Here is a 27,080-nt window from a genome sequence, read left to right on the forward strand (position 1 = left end):
TGTTAAGTCTTCATTTATCTCCTTTAACACTTAAATCAGATATTAATAAAACTTGCTAAATCATTAATTTGTTAAACTATTTAATGTATGAATAATTTAATTTATTAGATTATTCATTATTTTTTCAAGAGGATACAAAAGAACATGATGGATATTAAACTAATACCACATGCAACAGAACAATTACAATTTGGCTCCTTCAATTGTATACTTTTTGGTAAATACTAGAATCAAGTTTGTTCAAATAATAATAATAATAATATTGCTGGACTGCATCTATCACTATGTCTCAGGTCTTATCAGTTTTGTGCTAGCCAGTATTTCACATTGAGTGTCTACATTGTTGTTTATAAGTATTCAGTTTATATACAGTCTTCTATGTACCTGAGTAAGGCAAAGATACTTAACTTTGTCTGAGGAGCTCATATTTTTGTAATACAAAGAGCAAATGCGGAAACAGGAAATTTGAATAGAGAGTGTTTCACTCCATCTACAGCAGTGTTAATACAATTGATAGAGATAAAATACAGAGGAGAAGCACTTAGTTTAGAGAGGTGAGGAAAACCAAGAAAGACTCCAGCAGTTTGCTGAATTTTAATCTGAAGCAGTCACTGCCTTAGAGATTTGAGAGTTAGTTAGGTTGACACACATAGAAATTAAATAGTAACGAAATATGTTGACCTGGTTTTACGTGTGTGTGTGTGTGTGTGTGTGTGTGTAATTACTCTAGCACATGACTAGTTTTTTCTTTTTCTCTCTAAATGTTTATCTTTTTACACTCTAAATTTCTATTAAGTTCAAGTGATCAATTCCAAACAACTAGATGTTTATTATGATGTTTATATACCATATATGACATGATGAAACTAAGGAGTTCAAAGCAGATCATCCTTCTTTTTGCTCTGTGCTACAAGTAGGAAGATAGCCTGTGCTAGAGTTCATATAATTGCTGCTTGATAGTATTCAATTTGGATGGTGCCTGACTGATAAGCTCTAAAGAACAATTGGTTCTAGCTTGCTGGGTGAAAGGAAGTTGAAAAGAAGAGCACAGATAAATGATGGGAACCTCATTAACCAAAAGCAACCACAGAGGACTATGACTCTTGCAAGTCTGTCACCTTCTTGGGAAGCTGGATTTTCTCTTCATAAACTGTTTAAGCTTTTGTCATTTAGGTTTTACCACATAGTTTACTTACCCCATATTAAACTGTAAACTCCCCAAGGATAGAGGGTTGTTTTTATATTCTGTAACCTCAGAGTACCTACTAAAAAATTCCAGAGAGTAAAATCACAGAATGGAAAGGTTACATTGTCCTTATTGACTATTTCCTATTAAATGGAATTTGTTGTATATAACTTAATTTTCTCTAGATATTTTTCCTCTCAACCTACTTTTTTCTTTTTCTCCTTATTTTTTATTATTTGATACATATTATATATTATACTATATTTATTATAGTGATTCACAATTTTTAAAGTCTCTAAATCCACATTTAAAATTTAAACTGGCTTTCTGGAATTATTTCTAAAATATACTAAACATAGTGCACTTTATAAAAAACAAGTTCTGGTATATAACTCACCACTGGGATCCTTCTCCAGCAATGGAGTAGTTTACTTAGATCTAATTTGTTAGTGATTCAATGCTTAATTTTTATGTTTTTGTCTTTTTAGGGCTGAACCTGCAGCATATGGAAGTTCTCAGGCTAGGAGTGGAATTGGAGCTGTGGCCATTGGCCCACACCACAGCCACACCAATGCCAGATCCAAGCTGCATCTGCAACCTACACTGTAGCCCATGGCAACCCGGGATCCTTAACCCACTGAGAAAGGCCAGGAAGCAAATCTGCATCCTCATGGATATTAGTCAGGTTCATTATTGCTGAGCCACAACGGGAACTCCAATGTTTAGTTTTTAAAACAGATTATTTCCATTTTGGTAAATAAAATGTAAAACCTATTAATGAAGTTTCAATTATATAAACTGCTTGGTTCCTTAATATGAGGCCTATAATTTTTCTAAAAATGAAACTGAAAGGAAATGCCCAAAAAACATACTTTTGCCAATTAACAATCTATGTCTCTGATTTTCTTTTTAGTAATAACGATGGGAAGATATACCATGAAACAATTCGACTGCTATTTCCTCAAAGGGAACATTCCTTTTATCCTTCTTCTCCAAATCCAAGAGGAAATAAAAGAAACATCATGGTAGAGCTGTCCATTTAGATGGATAGAGTACTGCATTGGAAGAGTAAACATTAAATCAGCCACTCCCCCATCTTTCCTCTCCTCCACTTTATTCCTCAAGATGGTAACTGAAAAGCATTGGTCACAAACCAGTCTCAGCAGAAGTAGGAAGGAAATGTGAACAGATTTAAAAACTTTACTGATCTAAATCATTCCATATGTAATTTAAGTAATTTAATTATTACCTTTCATAGGATAAGAGATAATAATAAAAATACTGATGCAGTTATATACAATCTTAAAACAATTTTCAAAGTCTGAAAGGCAAACAAAACAGCTAAGGAAGAAATACTAACAAAACATGACAAGAAAAAGGTCAATATCCCTATTCAAAGAAATCTTCAAAATTAGTAAGAAAGATAAGCATAGCAATGGGGAAATAGACAAAAGAAAAACAACTCACAATAGAAAAAAAATGGATCAAAAATACACGATCCATGTATTTATGGATGTGGTTAACCCAACAAGTAATCAATAAACTATAAATAAAAATTCAGTAAGGTCTTATTTTTTGCCAATTGACAATTTCAAAAGAGGGCTAATACCTAAGATTGTTGAGAGAAGGGAAAAGCAGATATGAATCTATACTATATAAATGAGACATTTTTTTCTGGATATTAGCTTAGGAATACATAGCAAAATTCAATATTCAGTTTCTTAACTCAGGATAGTAGCATACTTTTTAAACAGTAAAACTGAACTCCATACACACAGCTACAACTAAGCTAGGTGACAAGACCTCCATGAATCCAAAACACATGTGGGAACAAACCATGCACACCTCCAAATTGCAAATCGGGTCCTGCTTGGAAAGCAGAAAGGGCCAATCTGACAACAGCAACTTAAAATGAGAGAGACTATTGACTACTCCAAATTGCAGGTAAGAGGGCAAAGGGTCTAAAGCAACCACTATGGCAAATGGCTATAAGTCAGATGCAAATTGAACAGGATGGTGCAATAAGGCCCAAAAAAAGAGAGAGAGAAGATTCAAATAAAAATGGGAGAGAGAAGAAACTAGAAATCTCATAAAGTATGATATCATATTTTTAAAAGCAGAATTGAGAGTTCTAGAGTTGTAAAGCTAGAAAATCTACTCTGACCCAACCTCCCTAACTAAACATTCAAGATAATTGTTTTCACATAAAAATGAGCCACAGAAAAGACTGCAGTTGAATTCCGTGGAAATTCCCATTAGAGAGGGAGAGAGAGAAAGAAAAGAATTAAAAAGCAAATCAATCATATCTACAAATAATCAAAGCATGACAGAGAGAACCCACAAAACAGATGGAAACTTTAAATATTTTAAAACAACCTAAAAGCAATTAAGAACATGATAAAGGATATTTAAAAACATAAACCAGAATTAGAAAACTCAGAAATAAGGTGATAAAAAGGGAAAAAAAGTAAAAATAAATTTCTTCCAAAAATGAAAAGAAAACCAAATGAACATGAGAGCAAATAAACACAACTAATAATGCCTTAAGAGAAAGAGAAAGTGAAATGGAGGAAAAATCTTAAAACCAAAAAGGAACTAAGAGAGATCATAAAGACGTGAGATAAAGTAACAGATATAGAAAGTAAAAAGAAGATTCAACATGCATATAATAGAGGCCCCTGAGGAAGGAAACAAAAGTTGAAACTAACTGAAGAAGAACACTTCTGAAGTTTAACACACATATGTGCGCGCGCACACACACACACACACACACACTCTCCTAAAGCCACACATTGAAAGGGGACATCATACATGACCTTTGGCTATCTAGATAAATGGCCAAGTAATTTAAAAAAAAAAAAGGAAATCAAATTGCAACAGACTTCAAAAGCAAAGATTTATGCCAAAAACAATTTAGAGTTTTAAGACATTTAATGAAAAAATATGTGCTAGTAATTTTCTATCTAGTTAAAATAACTTTCAAATATAAAGACTTCTAACTGTTGCAGACATGCAAAAGTCAGGGTATGTAACCATAACTTTTTGAGGAAACTGCTAGGATATAAGTTTTAGACAACAACAGCCAATTGAATTTTAGTGCAACAAGATCTCCTCTACATGCTCTTCTACAATGTAAACCTTCACCATCCTCCACTGAGGTAGAAGTGGAATCATCTTGAAGTTGGACTGGCTTTGAATTCATCACCATCAATAGAAAGAAGTGATGCTTTGAGACTCCTGAAGCTAAGTTAGAAAAGACTATACAATTTCTCTATGGTTTCACCAAATATTTGTTCTTGGGAATGGCACCCACCATGAAAGAAGGATAAATAAGCAAAGAGAACTACCATGCAAAAGAAATTACATTGTAGCCCGAGGGTAACACTCCCAGCTGAATTCAACCTTCTAACCAAACCCAACCAGACCACTGACCCACCTGCTGAACAACTTGAGTCAACACCAGAAAGAGCAGACGAGGAGTATCTGAGCCCTGCTAGATGCCTGAATTGCAAAGTTGAGATATGCAAAAATTATTGTGTTAGGCCATTTTGAGTGCAATTTTTAAAAACACATAAAATTTACCATCTAACCATTTTTAAGTGACAGTACAGTAGTAACTTTATGCATACTGTCATGCAATAGATCTCTAGAATTTTTTCATCTTGCAGAACTGAAACTCTCTACCCACTGAATAAAAACTCCCCTTTAGGAGTTCTGTTGTGGCTCAGTGTTAACAAACCCAACTAGTATCCATGAGGATACAGGTTCAATCCCTGGCCCTGCTCACTAGGTTAAGGATCTGGCATTGCCATGAGCTGTGATGTAGGCTGTAGACACAGCTTGTGGCTTGGATCTGCGTGGCGTGGCTGTGGCTGTGGTGCAGGCCAGCAGCTGCAGCTCCCATTCGACCCCTAGCCTGGGAACTTCTGCATACCACACATGCAGCCCCCCAAAAACAAAACAAAAGCAAAACCTCCACTTTACATCTTCCTTCAGTGTCTGGCAACCACCACTCTTCTTTGTTTCTTTGAGTTTGACTACTTTAAATACCTCATATAAGTGAATCATACAATGTGTATCTTTTTGTGACTGGCTTATTTCACTTAGCACAGCTTCCTCAGGATTCAGCCATATTGTAGCAAATGACAGGATTCCCTTTTCAGGCTGAATAGTATTCTATTTATGTATATACCATATTTTCTTTATCAAATAATCTATTGATGGACATTTAGGTTACATCCACCTCTTGGCTGTTGTAAATAATGCTGCAGTGAACATGGGTGTGCAAATATCTCTTCGAAGCTCTGTTTTCAGTTCTTTCGAATGGATATCTAGGAGAGGGATTGTTGGATCATGTGGTAATTCTATTTTTAGGTTTTTTGCAAACTGTTTTCCACTGTGGCAGTGCATTTTACATTCCAATCAATGGAGCCTAAACCCTTAGGTGGAATATTGTCTCCACTGCGCCACGATGGTAACTCCCATCTGTCTATTTTTGCCTTTTTGTCTATGTTTTCGGTGTCATAGCCAGAAATCACTGCAATCCAATGTAATGGATTTAAATCCCCTCCCCACTTTTTTAGGGTCACATAAGCAGCATATGGAAGTTCCCCAGGCTAGGGGTCCAATAGGAGCTGTAGCTGCTGGCCTACATCACAGCCATAGCAATGCCAGATCTGAGCTGCATCTGTGACCTACACCATAGCTCATAGCAATGCTGGATCCTTAACCCACTGAGTAAGGCCAGGGATCAAACCCATATCCTCATGGATCCTAGTTGGGTTTGTTACTGCTGAGCCAAGATTGAAATCTAAATCCCATTTAATGAAGCTTTTCCCTAAGTATTCTTTAAGAGTTTTATACATTTAGATGTCACATATAGGTCTTTAATCTATTTTCAGTTATTTTTTTACATGGTATAAGGTTATGGTCCAACGCCGTTCTTCTGCATGTGGATATCCAGTTTTCCCAACACCATTTGTTGAAGAGAATATCCTTTCCCTATGTGTAAATCTTTGTCAATTATCATTTGGCCACATATGTGAGGGCTTATTTATGGATCCTCTATTCTGTCCCCTTTGTCTATGTATCAGTCTTTATGCTAGTACCATGTAGCTTTGATTACCGCAGTTTTGTAATACGCTTCAAAATCAGAAAGTGTGAGGCCTCTTTTTCTTTCTCAAGGTTGTTTTGGCTATTTGGGGTCCTCTGAGATTCCATATTAACTTTAGATTTTTTTTCTATTTCTGCAAAAAAAAAAAAATGCCATTGGAATTTTGATAGGGACTGCACTGAATTTATAAATTGCCTTGGGTAGTATGGTATTTTAATAATATTAATTATTCCAATCCATTAACATGGGATGCCCTTCCATTTATTTGTCTTTTAAATTTTCTTTTAGCAAAATTTTGTCATTTTCAGTGTATAAGTCTTTTGCCTCCTCACTAAGTTTATTCCCAATTATTTATTCTTTTTGATGATACTGTAAATGGAATTATTTTAATTTCTTTCAGATTTCATTGCTGCCATATAGAAATGCAAATGGTTTTTGTGTATTGATTTTGTACCTTCCAAGTTTACTGAATTCTAGTTCTAGTAGATTTTTTTGTGGCATCTTCAGGCTTTTCTATATATAAAACTATGCCATCTTTGAACAGAGACAATTTTCTTTCTTTCTGATTTGGATGCCAATTATTTCTTTTCCTTGCCTGACTGCCCTGACTAAGACTTATAGTACTATATTGAATAGAAGTGGTGAGAGTGGGCATCCTTGCCTTTTTCCTGATCTTAGGGGGAAATGTTACAGTCTTTCACCATTGAGTATGATTATTAGTTGTGGGTTTTTCATGTATGGCCTACATCATGTGGAGGTACTTTTCGTTTTATTCCTACTTTGTTGAATGTTTTTATCATGAAAGACTACTGAATTTTGTCAAATGCCTTTTATGTATCAATTGAAAGGACTTAATGGTTTATGTCCTTCATTCTGCTAATCTATACCATCCTTGAACTCCAGGAATAAATTACAATAAATGTATAATTCTTTTAATGTGCTGTTGAATACAGTTTGCTAGTATTAGGTTGAGAATTATCTACAAATATTCATTAGGATATTGGTCTACAGTTTTCTTGTTTCATAATTTTTTTTGTCTGACTGGGGTATCAGGGTAAAAACTAGTGTTAATTCTTCAGATGTTTGATATAATTCTCAAACATATGGTTCTAGGGTTTTTTTCACTGAGATGTTTTTAATTACTTACAAGTTCCTTATTAGTTACAGATCTGGTCAGATTTTTTAAATTGAGATAACATTGATTTATAAAATAAATTTTGTGTGCACAATGTTATACTTCTACTTCTGTATATCTTACAGCATGTTCACCACCAAAAATATAGTTTCCACCAGTCACCATACAGCTGATTCCCTTTACCCATTTCACCCTCCCCCACTCTTCCTCCTCTGGTAACCACTACTCTGTTCTCTGTATTTCAGTTGTTTTTTTAATTTCTTCATGATTCAGTCTTGGTAGGTTATGTGTTTCTAGAAATTTGTCCATTACTTCTAGGTTACACATTAACTTATTGGCATATAATTGTACATAATAGTCTCTATGCTCCTTTTATTGCTGTGGCATCAGTTGCAATGTCCCCTCTTCCATTTTTTATTTTTTGTAATTTGAGTCTTCTCTTGTTTTTCTTAGTCTAGCTAAGGGTTTTCATTTTGTTTATGTTTTCCAAAAGCTAACTCTTACTTTCCTTGATGTTTTATTGCTTTTCTATTCTCTTCCATTTCTTTCTGCTCTACTATTTATCATTTCCTTCTTTTTTTTTTTTTTTTTTTTTTTTTTTACTAACTTTAGGTTAGTGTGTTCTTTTTCCAGTTTCCTAAGGTTTAAAGTTAGGTTGTTAATTTGAGATTGTTTTTCTTTTTAAATATAGGTGTTTATCATTAAATGTTTTCCTGTTAGCACTGCTTTTGCTAAATCTCATAAATTTTGATGTTGTTTTAATTTTCATTTGTCTCAAGATATTTTCTAGTTTCTTTTGTGATTTCTTTTTTGACAGATTGGCTGTTCAAAACTGTGTTGTTTAATCTCCACCCATTTGTGAATTTCCCAGTTTTCCTTTTGCTATTGATTTCCACCTTCATTCCACTGTGGCTGGAAAAGATACTTGGTATACCTCTTAAATTTGTTAAGACTTGGTTGTGGCCTAACATATGATCCACCCTGGAGGACATTCTGTATGTGCTTGGGAAGAATGTGTATTTTGTTGTTGTTGAATGAAGTATTCTATATATGTTTATTAGTTCCAACTGATCTATAGTGTTGTTCAAATCCCCTCCTTCTTTATTAATCTTCTATCTAGTTGATCAGTCCCTTACTGAAAGTGGGGTATTGAAATCAACTATTATTGTGCTGGCTATTTCTCTATTCAGTTCCATCAGTATTTGCTTCACATATTTGGGTACTCTGCTGTTGGGGCATATAATTTATAATTATTATCTCTTCCTGGTGAATTGACCCTTTTGACATTGCATAATGTCCTTCCTTGACTCCGATGACAGTTTTTTTACTTAAAATCTATTTTGTTTACTATAAGTATGGCCACTCCTGCTTTATTTAGGTTACCACTTGTATTTAATATCTTTTTCCACTCTTTCATTTTCAGTCTATGTATAGCCTTAATATTTAAAGTGAGTCTCTTATATACAGCATATAGTTGGATCCTTTTTTTTTAGTGCCTCACCTGCAACATATGGAATTTCTCAGGCTAGGGGTCAAATCAAAGCTAGAGCTGCGTGCTTATGCCACAGCCTTAGCAATGTCAGATCTGAGCCATGTCCCTAAACCCAGTGAGCAAGGCCAGGGATCAAACTCTCATCCTCATGGATTCTACTCAGGTTCATTTCCATTGAACCACAACAGGAGCTCTGATCCTATTTGTTTAAAATCCATTCAGCCACTCTGCTTTTCCTTGGGGAGTTTAATCCATTTTCATTTAAAGTAATTACTGGTAGGGAAGGACTTATTGCCATTTTGTTAGTGATTTTTCTGTATGTCTTTCAGTTATTTTGTTCCTCTTTACTACTCTTCCTGTCTTCCTGCGTTTCATTGATTTGTGTGTGTGTGTGTGTGTGTGTGTTGACATGCTTTATTTCTCATTTTCCTTTGTGCATCTTCTATAGGTATTTTCTTTGTGGTTATAATGGGGATTACATGAAACATTTTATAATTGTGACAATTTGTTTTAAACTGATAACTTCGATCACATGTAAACACTATACTCCTCCTTTACATCTCCCTCTACTTTATTAGTGTCACAAATTACAACTTTTTTATATTTTGTATCCACCAACAAAGTTTTGTGGTTATTTTATACGCTTTTATCTTTAAAATTCTATACTTCAATTAAAAATTATTTACATACCCATTACAGTATTTCAGGATTCTGTTATTTGCCTTTATATTTATCTTTATCAGACAGCTTTATATCTTCAGACGCTTTTGTGTTACCTTCTAGTGTCCTATCATTTCAACTTGAAGGATTCTTTTTAGCAGTTCTTGCAAGGCAGATCTAATAATGATGAACAACCTCAGTTTTGTCTATCTCCATCATTTATGAAAAAGTTTTGCCAGATATAGTATTCTTGGTTGACTTTTTTTTTTTTTTTTTTTTTCTTCTAGCACTTTGAACATGTCATCCTATTCCTTTCTGGCCTTTAAGGTTTTTGATGAGAAATCTGTTGATAACCTTATGGTAGTTCCCTTGCACAAGACAAGTGAGTTTTCCCTTGCTGCTTTCAAGATTCTCTCTTTGTCATTAATTTTTGACAGTTTAATTATGATGTGTCTCAGTGCTGGCCCAAAGAGGTTCATCTTAGCTGGAGTCCTTTAAGCTTCTTGAATTTAAGTGTCTGTTTTCTTCCTCAGATTTGGAAGTTTTCATCCATCTATTTATTTCATTTTATTTTATTTCATTTTATTTCATTTCATTTCATTTCATTTTTAGGGCTGCATCCACAGCATATGGAAGTTGCCAGGCTAAGGGTCAATTGGAGCTGCATCTGCTGGCCTACATCACAGCCACAGCAATACAGGATCCAAATCATGTCAGCAACCTATGCCACAGCTCACAGCAATGCTGGATCCTTAACCCACTGAGTGGAGCCAGGGATTGAATCCATGTCCTCATGGATACTAGTCAGATTCATTACCACTGAACCACAATGGGAATTCCAGCTATCATCTCTTAGATAAACTCTCTGCCTCAATTTCTCTCTCTTCTCTTTTGAGCCTCCCAAAATGTAGATATTGATCCATCTGATGGTGTCACATAAGTCTCTTAGGCTTTCTTCACATCTCTTCTTTTTTCTTCTTGTTCCTCTGACTTGATCACTTCAAATGACCCATCTTCAAGTTCACTGATTCATTCATCTGCTTGATCAGGTCTGCTCCTGATTCCCCTGTGGTGAAATTTTCAGTTCAATTCCTATATTCTTCAGCTCTTAAATTGTTTGGTTATTTTTTATAGTTTCTATCTCTTTGTTGGTATCTTCATTTTGTTCAGGCATTGTTTTCCTGATTTTGTTTGGTTATCTGTGTTCCCTTGTAGCAAAATGAACTTCTTTTATGTATTTTGAATTCTGTATCAGGTAATTCATAGATCTACATTTCTTCAGAGTCAAAATTTCTGAAAATTTAATTTGTTCCTTTGATTTGAGCCACATAGGTCATGTTTCCCTGTTTCTTTCTATGCTTTGTTATCTTTTGTTGTGAGTAGACATCCGAAAAAACAGCCACCTCTCCCAGAGTGGACTGGCTTTGTACAGAAAAGATTATCAACAATAAGCCCAGCTAGAGATTCTAGGGTCCTCTCAAACTTTTTATGGAGATGTCTTCTCTGAGTTTGTATGTATAATTTCCCAATTAGAGAGGTTTGCCATTTTCTTCTTTGGGAGCTTGTATTCTCTTGCTCTCTATGGTGTCTATTGTGATACTACAGATTCTCTGGCACTGCAACAAGCCATTGAGTTCTCTTTTGTATTCTGTGGCTTCCAGGCATCTAAGATATGCCAATTTGGTCAGTATTTAGAGTCAAGTGAGACGGAAAATAGTTACTGATGCAGCCCCCCAAAAGCCAGAACTTGGAGGCACATTCCACACTTCTCTTTCCTTCTGAAGAGATAAGCCATAAGTTGGGCTTTTCTTTCTGATTCTGAGCTATGTTACCTTAGGGAAGGGGATGACATGGTTGGAATAAAATAGCTTTTCTTATTAATTTCAATATAGCTATTCTTGGCTTTGAGTTTGCCTGTTGTACTGCAATCTCTTAACTGGTCTCCGGAGTTCTCATAAAGGCTTTTTGAACAATATAATGTGTTAAATCAGTGTGTCTGTGAACACAGAGGTCTGGGGCTTCCTATTCCACCATGTTGCTGATGTCACTCTAAGTCATTAAGTTTTGAAGTAATTTATAGGGAATACAGAAGATAATGGTTCATGTTAAATGACAACTTGGGCATGTAATTGCCAAAATTCAGACTCTACAGGAAAATATACAGGACAAGTAATTCAGTTTCTCCAACAAACTGCAAAGAATAAAGACAAAAGAAGATAGAGAACAAACATACAGATTTTAAAAATTAAAAAGCATTTTAAAAAATACCTGATACCTAAGTTATATTTCTACTCACTCATAAAATACTCCTCTTCACAAAGACATGCCTTAAGAAATAAGCACAAGGACTTTATACAATGACACGCAAAACAAAACCTTTAATCCAGAGCAATAATTTATGCGCGTATATGTGCGTATGTGTGTATTCACTGTAGTTTTCTTTGCAACACCAAAAATAAAAGGAAGAAAGGAATTTAGGTCTATTATTAGGAATCTGATTTAAAAATGATAAATCCAAATAATAGAATGTTAAGTAGTCATTAAAAATAACAATATTACAGTTTTTCCCCCACCCTTTCTTCTGTTGCAACATGAGTATCTAGACATAGTTCTCAATGCTATTCAGCAGGATCTCCTTGTAAATCTATTCTAAGTTGTGTCTGATAAGCCCAAGCTCCCGATCCCTCCTTCTCCCTAACCTGACCCCCTTGGTGTACAGTGGGAAAAAAAAAAAAAAAAGAAATTGAAAATCCTTTAAACTGAAAAAATAAATAAATAAATAAAAAATAAAAAAAATAAAAATAACAATATTCATATGGTGTTCATTGCCATGAAATAAATCCAAAACACATTGTTTACTGAAAAAAATGCAGATTATACAATGATACATAAAACTATAAACTAATTTATTTAAAATATATAAGTACTTAAATATTCCAATTATCTGGAAGAATAATTACCAAAATATTTATAGAATTAATAGCTTTAGATGATAGAATATGAATTATTTTGAGTGATGAGAATGATTTACTTTTAATTTACTGTCCTTTATTGTTCACAATTCAATATGAGTGTCTATGTATGATATTTTTAAGACTTTTTGTTTTATTTTTGTTTATAAAAGAAACCATGGAATAAGGAGAAACCCTCCATTCACTCAATTTGATACTTACAAAATAATGTTATTATCTCCTCCAAAATACAGGCAGGGAGAAAGGAAACAAAATTGGAAATGGAAATATGCAGGTCTCATATTCATTTTACTCAAAACCTTCTGGAAGCTAGATCACATTCTGCCTCTTAGTAAATTTCAGAAGGAAACTGCTCATATTTTGAAAATGAATTAACCCTTTTGGAACACAAGGGTATGAAGTATTATGCAAAGATACTATATGAGCTCATTCTGATGTAATCCACTGAGAAACCCACATATCTAGGGTAGACAGGGTATGAAATGAGCAAGGCTAAGGAATTTTGGCTCTACCCTGAACTCATCATTAGTAAGTGATCATGTCATCATTCTAACTGGTGCTGGATTATACATACAAGGCATATACTTATATACATAAGGCATATACCAGCAAAGCAGAAAAAGTAAAATAGATTTTCAAAAGAACTTGATATGGAATATTATTTTGGCAATAAACATATAATACTCATTTATATTAGTGCATTCAACCTGGGGGCACCCTCTATAGCCCAAGTTCAGTGAGTGCTAAGTGCAAAGATAGAGTTGAACTCAATACACGTTCCCTTCCCTCCCATAACTTGCATTTTAATACAGAAACATATTTTCAGCTAAAATAATTTCTTCACATTGCCATAGAGTAATAGTGATTAAGAATATTGACTCTCGAGCTAAACTATCTAGGTTTTAATCCCACCTCACCCATTTACTAGCTGTATAACTGGGCAAGTTATTTAATCTTCTTTGCCTCAGTTTCTTCCACTGGGAGCAATAATAATAATACCTCCTCTTAGGGTTTTTTTTTTTTTTTTTTTTTTTTCTTTTTAGGACTGCACCTGCAGCATATGGAAGTTCCCAGCCTAGGAGTCAACATGGAGCTGCTGCTGGAGCCTATGCCACAGCCACAGCAATGCCAGATCTGAGCTGCATCCTCAACCTACGCCATAGCTTGTGGCACGAACGATCCTTAACCCACTGAGCAAGGCCAAGGATCAAACCTGGCCTCACCGACACTATGTTGGGTTCTTAACCTGCCAAGACACAATGGGAACTCCTAGAGCTTTTTATTATTATTATTATTATTATTATTATTATTAAGTTAATAAATGAGTAAAGTGCTTTAGAAGAGAGCTGGTGCACATATTAAGCACTTGGGAGAAAAAAATTATTAGTTTTTTTCTTAGAGATATCAGTCTGGATTACAACAAGGCACACAAAAGCATTTAACTTTTCTTTAACAAAAGTATACTTGTATTGTTTTCTTTACATTCAAAAAAATTTGAGACAGTTTGGAAATCTTGGGTTGAAAAAACAGCATCACATTTGACACCTGAGTCTATATGGCAAAAAACATGATCAGAGTAGATTACTAAATGGAAAAGCCTCCCTTTAAGAACCTATCACTCTCTGAAATTACGTCTTTGATTTCTTGTTTGCTGTGTTCCCCCTATTTAAAAAAAAAGTATGCTTCATGAGGACAACCACACAGCCAGAGCCCAAGACAGTACCTGAAATGTTCTTTAAATGAATGAGCAAAAAGTTTCTACATCACAAAAATGTTAACTTAATAGAATCTGAAGTAAATGTTTTTGATAAGTCTGCAAAGCCACTATCAAGTAAAAAGTATAGAACTTTAAATATTATATATGAAAATAATTAATTGTCAAAAACAGGACAGTTCTTCATAGTTGGAGTATATTTAGATACAAAAGGGAAGGAGTAAAAGGACTAAAGAGTGGTGTGGGAGTTCCCATCGTGGCTCAGTGGTAGCAAACCCAGCTAGTATCCAGGAGGATGCAGGTTTGATCCCTGGCCTCGTGCAGTAGGTTGAGGATCCAGCATTGCCATGGGCTGTGGTGTAGGTCACAGATGCAGCTCGGATCCTGTGTTGCTGTGGCTGTGGCATAGGCTGGCAGCTGTAGCTCTGATTCGATCCCTGGCCTGGGAGCTTCCACGTGCAGCCCTAAAAAGCAAACCAACAACAACAACAACAACAAAAGTGGTATAAGTGAGTAGAAGACCCTCTTTTCTATATAGCAGAGTCCTCTTTGCATTTGTGCTCCATAAAAATAAACAGGCTTTCTGGATTCTTCCCATTCTGGTGGTGTTCATTTTAATTTTTGCTATGAAAACAAATGAGTTCATTTTCTCTTCTTTTGAAGAAAAAAATTGATCAAGTTTCTGTCATTTTGGACAATATTAATATTAATATTAATCTACTTCTTCAAAGCTCGTGCATTAAAAGACATCTGACTTGCCAGAGGCAGCAAGTTCTAGCATTTGAACCAAATCACTAAAAAGGCTCACAATTTTTTAAAAACTTTTTTCACACTTCCTAGCCCCAAGATCCTCATTACCAAACCCACATAACAGTGCCTACAGTTTAATTCCAGAGAAATAACACAGAAAATCTTTCAATTATGCTCTTTTCTTTTGAAACGAGTTATTTACATTTTTATGGAAATTATTTGCTGTGATTCAAGATTAACAACATAATGGAAGTAGTCACAGCTGGTTTTTTTTCTCTCTTATGTTATCTATAGGTGGAAAAATGAGAAGCTTTGATTATGCAAATTAAAACAGAATCTATTATCTTCTTCCTATCTATGTCCTGATCATAGAGTGTTTTTAAACAATGTTAGTTTCGCACATTAGGAATCACAGTCAGTTAACTACTGCTGCTAACGATGAGCTATATTTGCAGACTCTATCAGTTTGACCCAGCTTCCAGAGCTTAATGGTCCTCCAGGCTAAAAGAGAAAGCTGATCCATCAGGCTTGCATTAGCATAGAATCACACTCGAAGCTTATTGATGTGTGTTCATCATAACTACCATCCCCAGAACCCAGCTCAGTCCATTATTTTCATTTTATCTCAAGTCATTTGTATGGTTGTCTGCCCCAGTTAAAGCTCCAGCAAGACTGGTACTTAAATGAATTTGTGAGAAAGGAGAGAAATGCCCCCTGAACTTTCAGCACTTTGCTATCAAGGCTTACTAACATAAAATATACTAGTACTCTTAGGTCCACTTAGTGAGCCTATCAAGAATAGCCTATTGCAGGGGTGGGGGGGAAATAGTCACTTAGTACCCTATTAGCCAACAAGGAGTATGATGATTAAATGATTTTTTTAACTGTAATTTTAAAGCACTGCTCTGATTTCTGCTGAAAGCTATTTATAAAAAATAAATTTCATAACAGCTACGTCTTTGCTGTTTAAATACCTTTTTCTTTTAAAATACAGAACACACACTAAAATAAATGTTCCCAATAATAATACATTTCATCACCTAGGGAAATGTGACATTTAACGGTAACAAGAAAAACAACAATCTGTAACAACCAAGCATTTAATGTGCACAAAACCCCATAATAAGAAGGATTTAATGTGTGCATAAACCCTGTAATGGATTTGTATATAATCAGGCATTTGAGGTATACATAAAATCACTTTAATTGTAAATCTTTAAAATAAAAATAAAGTGCTTCCGAGGCTGTTTTGAATATACAATAACCACTGAAATTGTAAAGCTGGTCTTCAAAACTATTTTTATAAATTTACATAGTGCTTACAGGTATAATCTGAGGGACTATGGAAAGGGTACTATTCCCAAAACTTTTTTAACTTAGAAGCAATCTAAGGGCTACAAAGACGAAGTAACTAGCTCAGATCCCACAGCAAGTTAGTGTAATTAAAACTCAGGAAGTTGGTGATGAATGTTCAACTTGCTTACCTGTCTCTTAAAATTCAGTGCTGTTTTTGCCTCATTGTTTGCCACATTGCTGTAGTCGGGAAGTTAAAACCTAATCTGAGAGTCTTTGCATCCCAGGTAGTTACCTTCTTCAGGTGCATCACTATAGCCTTTGGAAACCTCATATTACTACAACTGGGGTGAAAGGAAGAAAATAAACGTTTTAAGTAATTTAATCTATCAAATATTGGTAGAGGTATCTTCACCTGCCATCTCCTTTCATAAATTCCTCTCATCTCCCTCAGAGAGAGATTATGGAGAAAAGAGAAAGCTAACTTTTGCATACTGCGAAAGCACTACACAAAAGCTGGTTGTTGGGTTAAAAAAAATTCTGACACATGCAAAATGATCATCTTAAACTTCTTTCTAAATGTTATTTTCAAATCTGAGAAACACAGTAAAATGAAGCACACAATCCACTGAAAGTAAACCTTTTCGTTTTAAATGGTGCACTGGGAAAGAAAGAAATTAACATTTACTGAGTACCTATTTTGTGTCAGACATTATTTCACTTACATCTTCTCACTTAATCCTCTGAAATGCACCACAAGGTTTGGTTTGATTACTCCCACTTTACAGAGTCTGAGAAGGTGACTCTGGCACAAGCTAAAGGTCACAAAGCTACTGGGTCCTCTTGCTAGTCTCCAAACCCAGATAAATCTGACTCCAAAATTGGGCATGCTCTGGAGTTCCCGTTGTGGCGCAGTGGTTAACGAATCCAACTAGGAACCATGAAGTTGCAGGTTCAATCCCTGCCCTTGCTCAGTGGGTTAAGGTTCCGGCATTGCCTTGAGCTGTGGTGAGCTGTGGTGTAGGTTGCAGACGCGGCTCGGATCTGGAGTTGCTGTGGCTCTGGCGTACGCTGGCGGCTACAGCTCCAATTAGACCCCTAGCCTGGGAACCTCCATATGCTGCGGGAGCAGCCCTAGAAAAGACAAAAAGACAAAATAAATAAATAAATAAATAAAAATTTGGGCATGCTCTTTATATCCTGGTGCAATGCTGCTCTGTGCTTTCAAGAAAATCTTGGTGTTCACTGTTAGTTTCCAAAGAGACCTGTGTTAGCTATCCTTCCACAAGTCATGGAGGAACTGGCTGTCTCAAATTCGTAAAATCTGGAGTTTCTGTCTTGAGAAGAAAATTTTCAAGAGGAAAATAATTACTGAGACTGCGTAATCTGTCTTTGATTTCTCTCCTTATTTATCTATTTTCAAATACTCTTACACATGGGGCAAGTTTAAGAAATACGATTTAAGGCAAGCTGATACTCGCAGAAGAAGCTCTTGGCCTACCTTGGCTTTCATCTACTGGCCTTTCAGAAAGTGATAAATTTACAAAAGGAAAGTCATCTCCATTTTTTAAGTATATAAAAATACACCCAATCATATGCTTTTGTTTGTATGCAGAAAATGACTCTGGAAGGGTTCAAAATAAACTGGTCATTGAGGTTGCTTCCAGTGAGGGGAACTGGGTTGACAAAGGCCAGGGATGGGAAGGAGACTTTTAACCATATATACTCTTCTAGACATTTCGAACTTTGAATCATATGAGTATACTCCTTACTCAAAACATACATGTATACATACTTGCAAACAAACAAATCACATTCAACTGTCTTTATGGTGGAGGCTGATCAGTATCACTGCAGCTGCAACCTAAAGCAGTAATTGTGTTGTGAAGTCCGTATTTCACAAAGTATTTTAAACAGAAATTTATTTTAACAATGCAGCATAGAAGCCTGCTTGAATGAGTTAGAGATAGTATCCCAGACACTAGCTTTGTATAAAACATACTTGGGCTGGAGAAAGAGGAGTCTTAAAATAGAAAAATAAGATAACTGATTACTGTTCTCCCAGAGAAAAAGGAAAAGAAAAATATTCAGTTGGAGGATTTCAGCTCCCATTGTAGTCAAGATCATGAAGGCAAAGACAGGAAGGCTGGTTCAGCCAAAATATTTTTTCTTATGAGTTCCTTGTCCCAAACATATTTGTCACTAAAGCAAAAACAAGGGAGAGTTTTGGGCGGTGATTTCTTTCACTTTTCCCTAGTTGCTTTCCTCTAAAAGAAAAAGGGATGACATGCAGAAAAAGTAAAGTTCGCTACAGTTAAATCTTTTCATTTTAAGATTTTTTTGCTTCTTCTTTCACAACGATGTAAAAATTTTTACAAGTCTTAAGAACTAGAGGGTAAGAGGGCTTGACGGTCTCTCGAGAAAGATCTAAATATTCTCCTGCAGCAAATGAAGCATTAAATGTCCACTGGTAACCTATTCTTTACAATTACATAGCTTCTGTTATTTCTCTTAGTAAAGGACTAGAAAGTTTCCCAACCCCAGAGTCAGGGTGCTTCTAATTATATCTAACCTAAACCTCTTAAATTGTAATTTAAGTCCTCCAATGTAGTAAAAATAGTGAATATGTTCTTTCATACACACACACACACAAATATCCTTTCATTCTATCAAGTGTCTAATATGTACTAGCAATATATTGATTCATCTTGATCTAACTTTCACTGAATGACTCTTTGAATTATACAAGGTACAATTTAGGTTACAAAGCTAAGCAGCAATATATAGCACGTTCTTTATTCTCAAGGTGTTAACTTAGAAGGGTAGAAGCCATGACTTTAACATTTTATAAATTCACCTCATGTTACTTAACATTTGTGCTTAATAACTATTAATCAAATTAAACTGACTTATTACTTTGACTTTCTTTTCTCAAAATTAGGATTCCTGATAACTTTAACCTTCAGTTAAAGAACCAGGTTTTCAATAAGGAGCATTCCAGCTATAACAGATTTTGAAATTATTTTTTAAAATTATGAAAATATAAAGTATAAGTAGAAAATGAATCTTGAAATAATAATAGATTACATGTATTAAGCTCTTTCTAAATGCCCAAACATTGTGCTAAGAACTTTAAATGTGGAGTTCCCCTGTGGCACAATGGGTTAAGGACCTGGCATTACCACTGCAGTAGTGGCTTGGGTCACTGCTGTGGCGCAGGTTTGATCCCTGGCCCAGGAACTTCCATTTGCCATGGGCTTGGCAAAAAGAAAAAAAACTTTAAATGTTTAACTCATTTGATTCTGATACTAAATCTGGAAGTTGGATGTCATTTTTGTCATTTTAAGGAAAATGTGGCATAAAGTAGCTAAATAACTTGGTCAAAGTTACATAGCTAATAAGTGATAGCACTCAAGCCCAGGCAGTCAGGCTCCAGATAGAATGTTTCTTAACTATCACACAATACTGATTCTTAAGACACTAGAGTTTACTATAAGAATATTTCAATAGTTTGTTTCACTGGACCATATCCCATTAAATTCTTCCAGCTGTAATGGATGATAATTGGGTTTGAAACCTTCTTAGTATCTTACAAATCACTGCCATATCATATTTTCCTCAAGCCCTCCATAGTGTATCAGGGGTACACAATTTCTTCTCCTTTTCCCATAATGCCCAGACCTGAAAGTACAATTCAAAGGGTAAGGAGACAGAAAAATGAAGCCAGATAATGCAAAAAGTGTTTACTGGAATTACTGATCACTTCCTTCATGCTACCTGTCTTCAAAGCTAAGCCTCCTCATGAATAATAACACCAAATGTAACAAATCATCTTATTAATTCAACACTTGGGTACCTGGACGCCTTCTCAAATTATTCTGCAATCAAAAAAGTCAAAATATCTTTCAGGTACTAGAGCTAGTATCCCATGATGTCATAGAGAAGCAGGGCTAATGTGATAACACCCTTCTGCCTCACACAAGGTCCTCTATTGATGGGGTAAACCAAGATTTCAAGAGGGTCACTTCACAACAAAATCAAGAGCTCGAAGTTCAGGATACAAACTGATGGCCCTGTTGCACTAGGTCCCGTTCAATGAACGATATCCTCTCTAGGTTTAAATAAAATGTTTATTGAGGTGCACCAATTCTTTCATGTCAAGAAATTCTTTTGATTCACTGATACAATACAATTCTAAAGAGTACAGTAGTGACCTAATACAAAAGCCTCTCCAAAAATGCTTGACTTGTACACAGATTCATTGCTACATTATGTTCGGGGCCATTATGTTTTTCAAGAGATAAGTAAAATAGAGAAACACATCAGGAATAGAAAAGTCTACTGGCTATTAAAGATGATTTGCTTTATTTTTCTAATTTAAGGCAAGTCCCTAAGCAAAGCTACATTCAGGCGGTAGCCCCCTTGGGGACCCAAAGAAGGTTCCCTTGAAGCATGGAAGGGTGTGGATACCCCTGTAACATATTCGGAAAGGAAGACTCTGATAATTTTTTGTAATTTACGCCACTGCCATAGACTTTAGGTTAATTTATTGGTTGGGCCCAGAAATATGATTGGCCCATTTTAGGTCAAGTATTCAATTTACTTATTTAACTCACTGAAATTTCACTGAATGTGTTGTTCCCACCCCTCCTCACAGCCCCCACCCCCCTGGCCAGGCTACATTTAACACAGATCTTCAATCTTGAACCTAGGATTTCTATCTGAAAAGTCCTAATAATTAGCTGCACTTTGAAAAATAGCAATTAAACTTAAACAAATTTTGCTATAAACAGGAAAAGATGAAATAATTCACTCTGATTTATCTCCTTACTTTTTATGGTACGAGTTTAAAATATGCCTATTTTATTTTAGAATTGCAGAACAAGTTTCTCCAACTTTTTCAAGAGCTGTCAAAACCAGATGTTGCCATCCCCTTGCCCTGATAAAAGAATTTCTCTAAAATATAAGTCAGGCAGTTATTTTCCTTCTTTCCCTCCATGCTATTCTTATTTCCATTAAGACAACACTGCCTCAAGCCTTATGTCCATTTCCAAAGACTCCTTTGTTTCTAAAAAGCTACTTCTTTTAAACACTGAAAGACTAAAAAGCAGCAGTGAAAAACACCTTTTATAGTCACTCTTAGAGTCATTTTACTAGACTGAATATTTTACCCATGGTAGGAAAGAAAAAAAGGAAATTGATTTTAAACCTAGGTTCTAGAGATGATGTCTCAGCAATTCATTAAAATATGCATTAAAAGCTGATTCCATACTCTAACCGTAACATCTGTCCCCCAAAGTGGACCACAAAACTGTCTTTTGATAAAAATGTGTGCTCTATAAAGTACATGATACAAATTTCCTTAAACCAGACTGAATCCCTTCTCTATACTAAAGACGACAAAAATTATCCCACTAGCTGAAAATCATTGCCAAGCTGTCAACCTGAATTTCTTCTGTTTAAAAATAGTTGTTCATTACATTCAGTAATGGGCTGTCAAAGCACTCCAGCACTGAACCTGTATCATACACAGAAGCAATTGGGCAATGTGCATTATTATGTTTAGATTACTTGCATTCTTTACAAGACCTCTGGGCTAATTTTAAATGAGATGGTTCACTTGAACTAAATCAAAATCTATTTTATTTTACTTTAAAGCTAATACCTATTTTCCATTTATGACTCACTAGTGCAAGCATTAATCACAGGTAAGACAGAAAACTCTTTGAATACATATGTGAGCATAAGTAAACATGCAAATATGTATGTTTATGGGTTTGTATGTGGTTAACTCCCTACAGTCATATCTATTTTTAATAATAGATGATTGAATTACAACACAGGGCACACCAAATTAGATAATATCGCCAACATGTGAGCAAGCATTGTCGTCTCCATGAATACATGATAGGTTGTTAACTGGAAGCACAGCTCCTGCAGCATATACTCTTTGATATTTTAGCAGAGCAAATCAATTAAATGTCTTTTTAACTAGCTAATGTATAATAATTCACCATGTAATTTAGTATGGGATATTGTGAACAACTGTTAAAAAAACACATAAAACCCCCAGCTGAACCATTCTTCCACAGCATGATATCATAACCCCAAAAGCATGAAATAACAGCTACAGGATATCAAAGAGAAGGTGGCTAAACTGATCACAGATGACTTGTAAATACATCTAATGAATGCGAGCACCAGATTAATGGTGTGTTTTATCCCCCCAAGCTTTACTTTCAGTAATAAGCAGAAGCTACTAGTTGAGTCATATGAGAAGTGAGAATACTCTACTCATAACATTAAAAATAAATTTTACTTTTAAAAAATCACTTCTAGACTCCTACATTGGAAAATAAAAGGTATAGTGACCTTTAAACTCATAGACTCCATTGTTAGTGAAGGTAAAATAAACTTCAGTATTTCGGCAAAATTAAACTTTATAAGCCAAGCCTGCTAAGAAGAAATTCCAAGGCAGTAACAACAGCAAATTTTTTAAAGTGTGCAAAAATAACACACTTAATTACATTTAAACATTGCTTCTTTGAGTCATCAATACATCAAGCACATATGTGGCAAACAGTCGAATGAAAACCAGAAGGAAAAGACCCAAAAGGTGTAGCTGTTGTATTTATTTACTTTAAGGACAAAATATTCTCAAATCTGGAATAATCAGCAGTATGCCCAGTTAAAAGCTAAATAAGCATGATTTACCAATGCTCTTCACACTCTAAGGTACACTGGAAATAACCAGGAAGAACATGTATTCTATATTAAACTAACTCAGGTTATACACATTGACATCTTATTGCTAAAACTCTACAAATACTTCATTACATCATGGCCCCTTTAACAGCATGGGAAGTGATTTTAGCTAAAAATCTATTTTTGATGTAATTGCCCTGATTCAGTTAAAAATGACCCAACCAAATATGAATGGGATAGAGTGAACAGACTTACAATTAAGAATCAGTTTTGATGTGACAGCCTATGTGGGAAAACAATCTGAACAAATATATATGTACATGTGTACGGACACACTTTGCTGCACACCTGAAGCTAAAACAATATTGTAAGTCAACTCTACTCCAAAAAAATTTTAAAAGAAAAGAGAATCAGCTTTGTGTTTTGCAAGCTGACTAAATATGTCATATTACCAATTCATAAATTATATCAGTATTATTTTGCTTAAAGTAAAAGAAAATTAAAATACTTATTGTATTTTTTTTTTTCAAAAATGAAATGTTATTTTGGCTGTTTGGCCACGACATTAGATCAAATAGAAAACTTTTCCCAAAAATTTCATTAGGAAATTTTTTGAATATATAGCAAATGCAAAAGAATTTTCCAAAGACCTATATAGCCATCACCTAGATGCTATCATAAACATTTTACCATGCTTATATTATTACATATATATCCATCTAAAACAGAAACTTTTCATACAAGACAAACATATTTCATTGGAATAAATTAAATAAAGAATAGTGAAGAGTATATAATGCTTTACTGATTAATGAATTTATAAGAATAGCTACTGCTTTTGATTGCAGCTGGATTCTCATAAATTATCATCTCCATTTTTAAAAAACTATGATTTCCCTTTGTCTTAACAGAGATAACTGAATCTAAATTAATTCTGTGTTAGACTTTGACTGATTATTATACCTGCAAGATATGACAGTAACAGTAGAACATATTTCATCACTTGGAAAGAATAAGGACCTCCAAGAAACAAAAATCTTTTGTTTGTTTTTGAGTTACAAAATGAGAATTAGAGTAATGATTTTTCTAATCATTAATGTACTGGAAACTAAAACTATTCTAATTCAACATTGTATCTAATATAATACATGTACCTTATGAAAAACAACTACTCTGTTTCAAATCTCTACTTCAACAAAAGAATACCTCCCTTGGTACTCACTCTAGGAACTAAATGTTTCTTTGGCTATAATATTACTTTTTCTTTAACACACATAAAATTCCAGCAGATGTGGGGAGTCTGCATCCCTTCTGCTTTTTAGTTACTTTATATGGGAAATAAGTTTTAAATTTTGAGGCACTAACAAGAATGCCAGCTTAGCCTCTGACTTCCATTTTCTCAGATGAACACTTGCAAAGAATGTTCAGTACTGCTTCCTCAAATCCTTTGATTGGGTACTTCCTGCAAAACTTCAACAGGTCAGAGAGCACAGGGATTGAAAAACAATAGGCAAAGCACATTTTTAATGCTCAAATAATCGTTTATAAATTAAAGTCTTAAGTGAGAGAAAACTCCTGAAATCTAAAGCCCAGTATTATTTAAATAATTTTTAAACAAGCATTATAAAAACTCAAACACTGCGATTTTGTTTTTTCTTGAAGTATTTTACACCCGCCCCCCTCAAAATTATTCTGCACTCCACACAGAAATGGTGAATTGAACTTTTTATTCCCTTTTCCAAATGACAAAAAAGTGAATGCTAATTAAAAATAAATAAGCTTTTCAATATTTATCCTCCAAAGTGGAAAACAGCCTTAATTTGAATATCTGGTTTGAAACCATACATGAGCATGCATGGGTAAAAGTGCATCTAAAAATATGTTAGTGTATACAAGATATTCTTCATCACCATAAACTATGTTTAAGCAAGTGTGGAATGCTTCATACTGCCTTTTAACATTTTTATTTGTTGATGAACCAACAATGTTTGGCATAATTAACGCTAAGATCTCCAAAACTCAATGACTGAAAATAATTGCTTCTCTTTTCTTTCCTGAGTACTCTGAAGCCCAACCTAAAGATTTAGAGCTGACTGGACAAATATAAAGGATGTCAAAAACAGTGACCGCTGACATGCCATTCAAGGCACATGGAAGAGAGTTCAGGCTTGAATGCTTCTAAACTGCTCATTGGTAAGATCAGCTATCAGTGAGATGCAGTGTAAGTCAGCATTATTCACTGAGCCTGCTATGACCTTAAAATCATTGCTCCTGGGGCATGTTCATCCACCAATTAGTTTATATGCTCACTGGAAATCCACTGCTCAGTAAATGCATTGGTCTCTCATTCCACAGTGTTGATGAAGTGTGTGTGATGGCTTTCTCTTCACAACTTGACCCCAAAAGCTGACCCATCTCAAGCTGAAGCATTCAAGTCACTTGAGCACCCCTTAGTTATCAAGGATTTTGATACTTTACTTAAAAACTACCATAGATCTAACAAACACAAATGTTAACGGCGACTATGAGATGACATGTGTAAAATAAAGTAAAAATCAGAAATGAATTTTCCAGTTTTATTCACAAAAGCGTTATGTCAGATATTTGTTAGTACTGTTGAAAGAAAAAAAATTCCTTGCTGTTTTTAAACTATTATAATTAGCACAAATCTTTCAATCCTCTTTTTTTAAAATTTTGAAATTTTTTTCCTTTGGAGCAGGATCAAGCCCAATGAATGAAAGAGGTGTGTAGGGAAATAATTTTAAGATAACAAGATAAAAGGTTGGACCTAGAAATGAGAAAAAAGAAAAGATATACTAGTTTTCTAAATATAGAGATATAAAAACTAAAGGTAAGTTCCCGTCGTGGCTCAGCAGAAATGAATCTAACTACTATCCAACAGGACGCATGTTCGATCCCTGGCCTTGCTCAGTGGGTTAAGGATCTGGCATTGTTGTGAGCTTTGGTGTAGGTTGCAGATGTGGCTTGGATCTGTCACTGCTGTGGCTGTGCCATAGGCTGGCAGCTGCAGCTCTGATTCAACCCCTACCTGGGAACCTCCACATGCTGTGTGTGTGGTCCTAAAAAGACAAAAAAAGAAAAAAAAAAACCTAAAGGTAGAGCAGAAATTCAATATTTGAAAGAAAAGACAAGTGGTGAGTCATATAAGCAAAGATGTTCTGAACATAACTGCAAACAATTAAACACAAGATCAGGGCTGGGAAGTTAGCAGCACAGAAACTGTTAGTTGAAATAACATGCTTGGGTTTATTTTCAAACAACCTGAAGCTAGAGTTTGGGGACAAAACTGTCCTGATTCTTCCCCTTCAGGTTCCTGGAAGAGGAAAAAACATTCCCCTACTCTTTCCACGAAAGAAGGAAACTAAGGGATCAGCCTTAAACTCACTTCCAACCTGCTTCTTGGCAAATGATCCAATTAATATGTTTTGTTTTGCTTTTAAAAAAAAATAGCTTTATTAAAATATAATACATGCCATAAAAGTTCATTCATTTAAATTTCACAACTCAGTGGTTTGTCTTATGTTAACAGAGTTGTGCAACCATAGCCACAATCAATTTTAGAACATTTTCATCACCCAAAAAGAAATTCCATGTCATTTGCCCTCACTCCCTAGTCCCCTGCCAGAGGCAACTACTATCTATTTCTGCCTCTATTGATTTGCCTGTTCTGGAAAGTTCATATAAATGGTATCATTAAATATATGGGCTTTGATCATTGGCTTCTTAAACTTAGCATAATGTTTTTGAGGTTCATCCAGGTTGTAGTATGTATCAGTAAGTCACTCCCTCTTAATGCTGAAAGATATTCCATTACATAAATATTTTGTTTATCCCTTTATGATTGCATTTTATAGCAATATAAAATAATGCCTCAGAACACAGTTTATAACATTTATAGTTCATCATTCATGAAAAATCTCTTTATAGGTACGAATTGCATATTAGTTATATGCGTATTCTCAGCTGGGTGGACTCGATTGACTTAGAGAAATACTAACATTGATTTATATGATATACAAAATTGCTATTCTCTAACAAC

The 27,080-nt window shown here is 34.8% G+C and overlaps 1 protein-coding gene across 3 annotated transcripts in view; it reads right to left on the reverse strand.

Annotated features, from left to right (window-relative positions):
• CAMKMT (calmodulin-lysine N-methyltransferase) overlaps positions 1-27,080 on the reverse strand; it is a 403,629-nt gene that overhangs the window by 278,905 nt on the left and 97,644 nt on the right. The window lies entirely within an intron of this gene.

Source organism: Sus scrofa, chromosome 3, assembly GCF_000003025.6.
Source record: "Sus scrofa isolate TJ Tabasco breed Duroc chromosome 3, Sscrofa11.1, whole genome shotgun sequence".
Classification (NCBI taxonomy): domain Eukaryota; kingdom Metazoa; phylum Chordata; class Mammalia; order Artiodactyla; family Suidae; genus Sus; species Sus scrofa.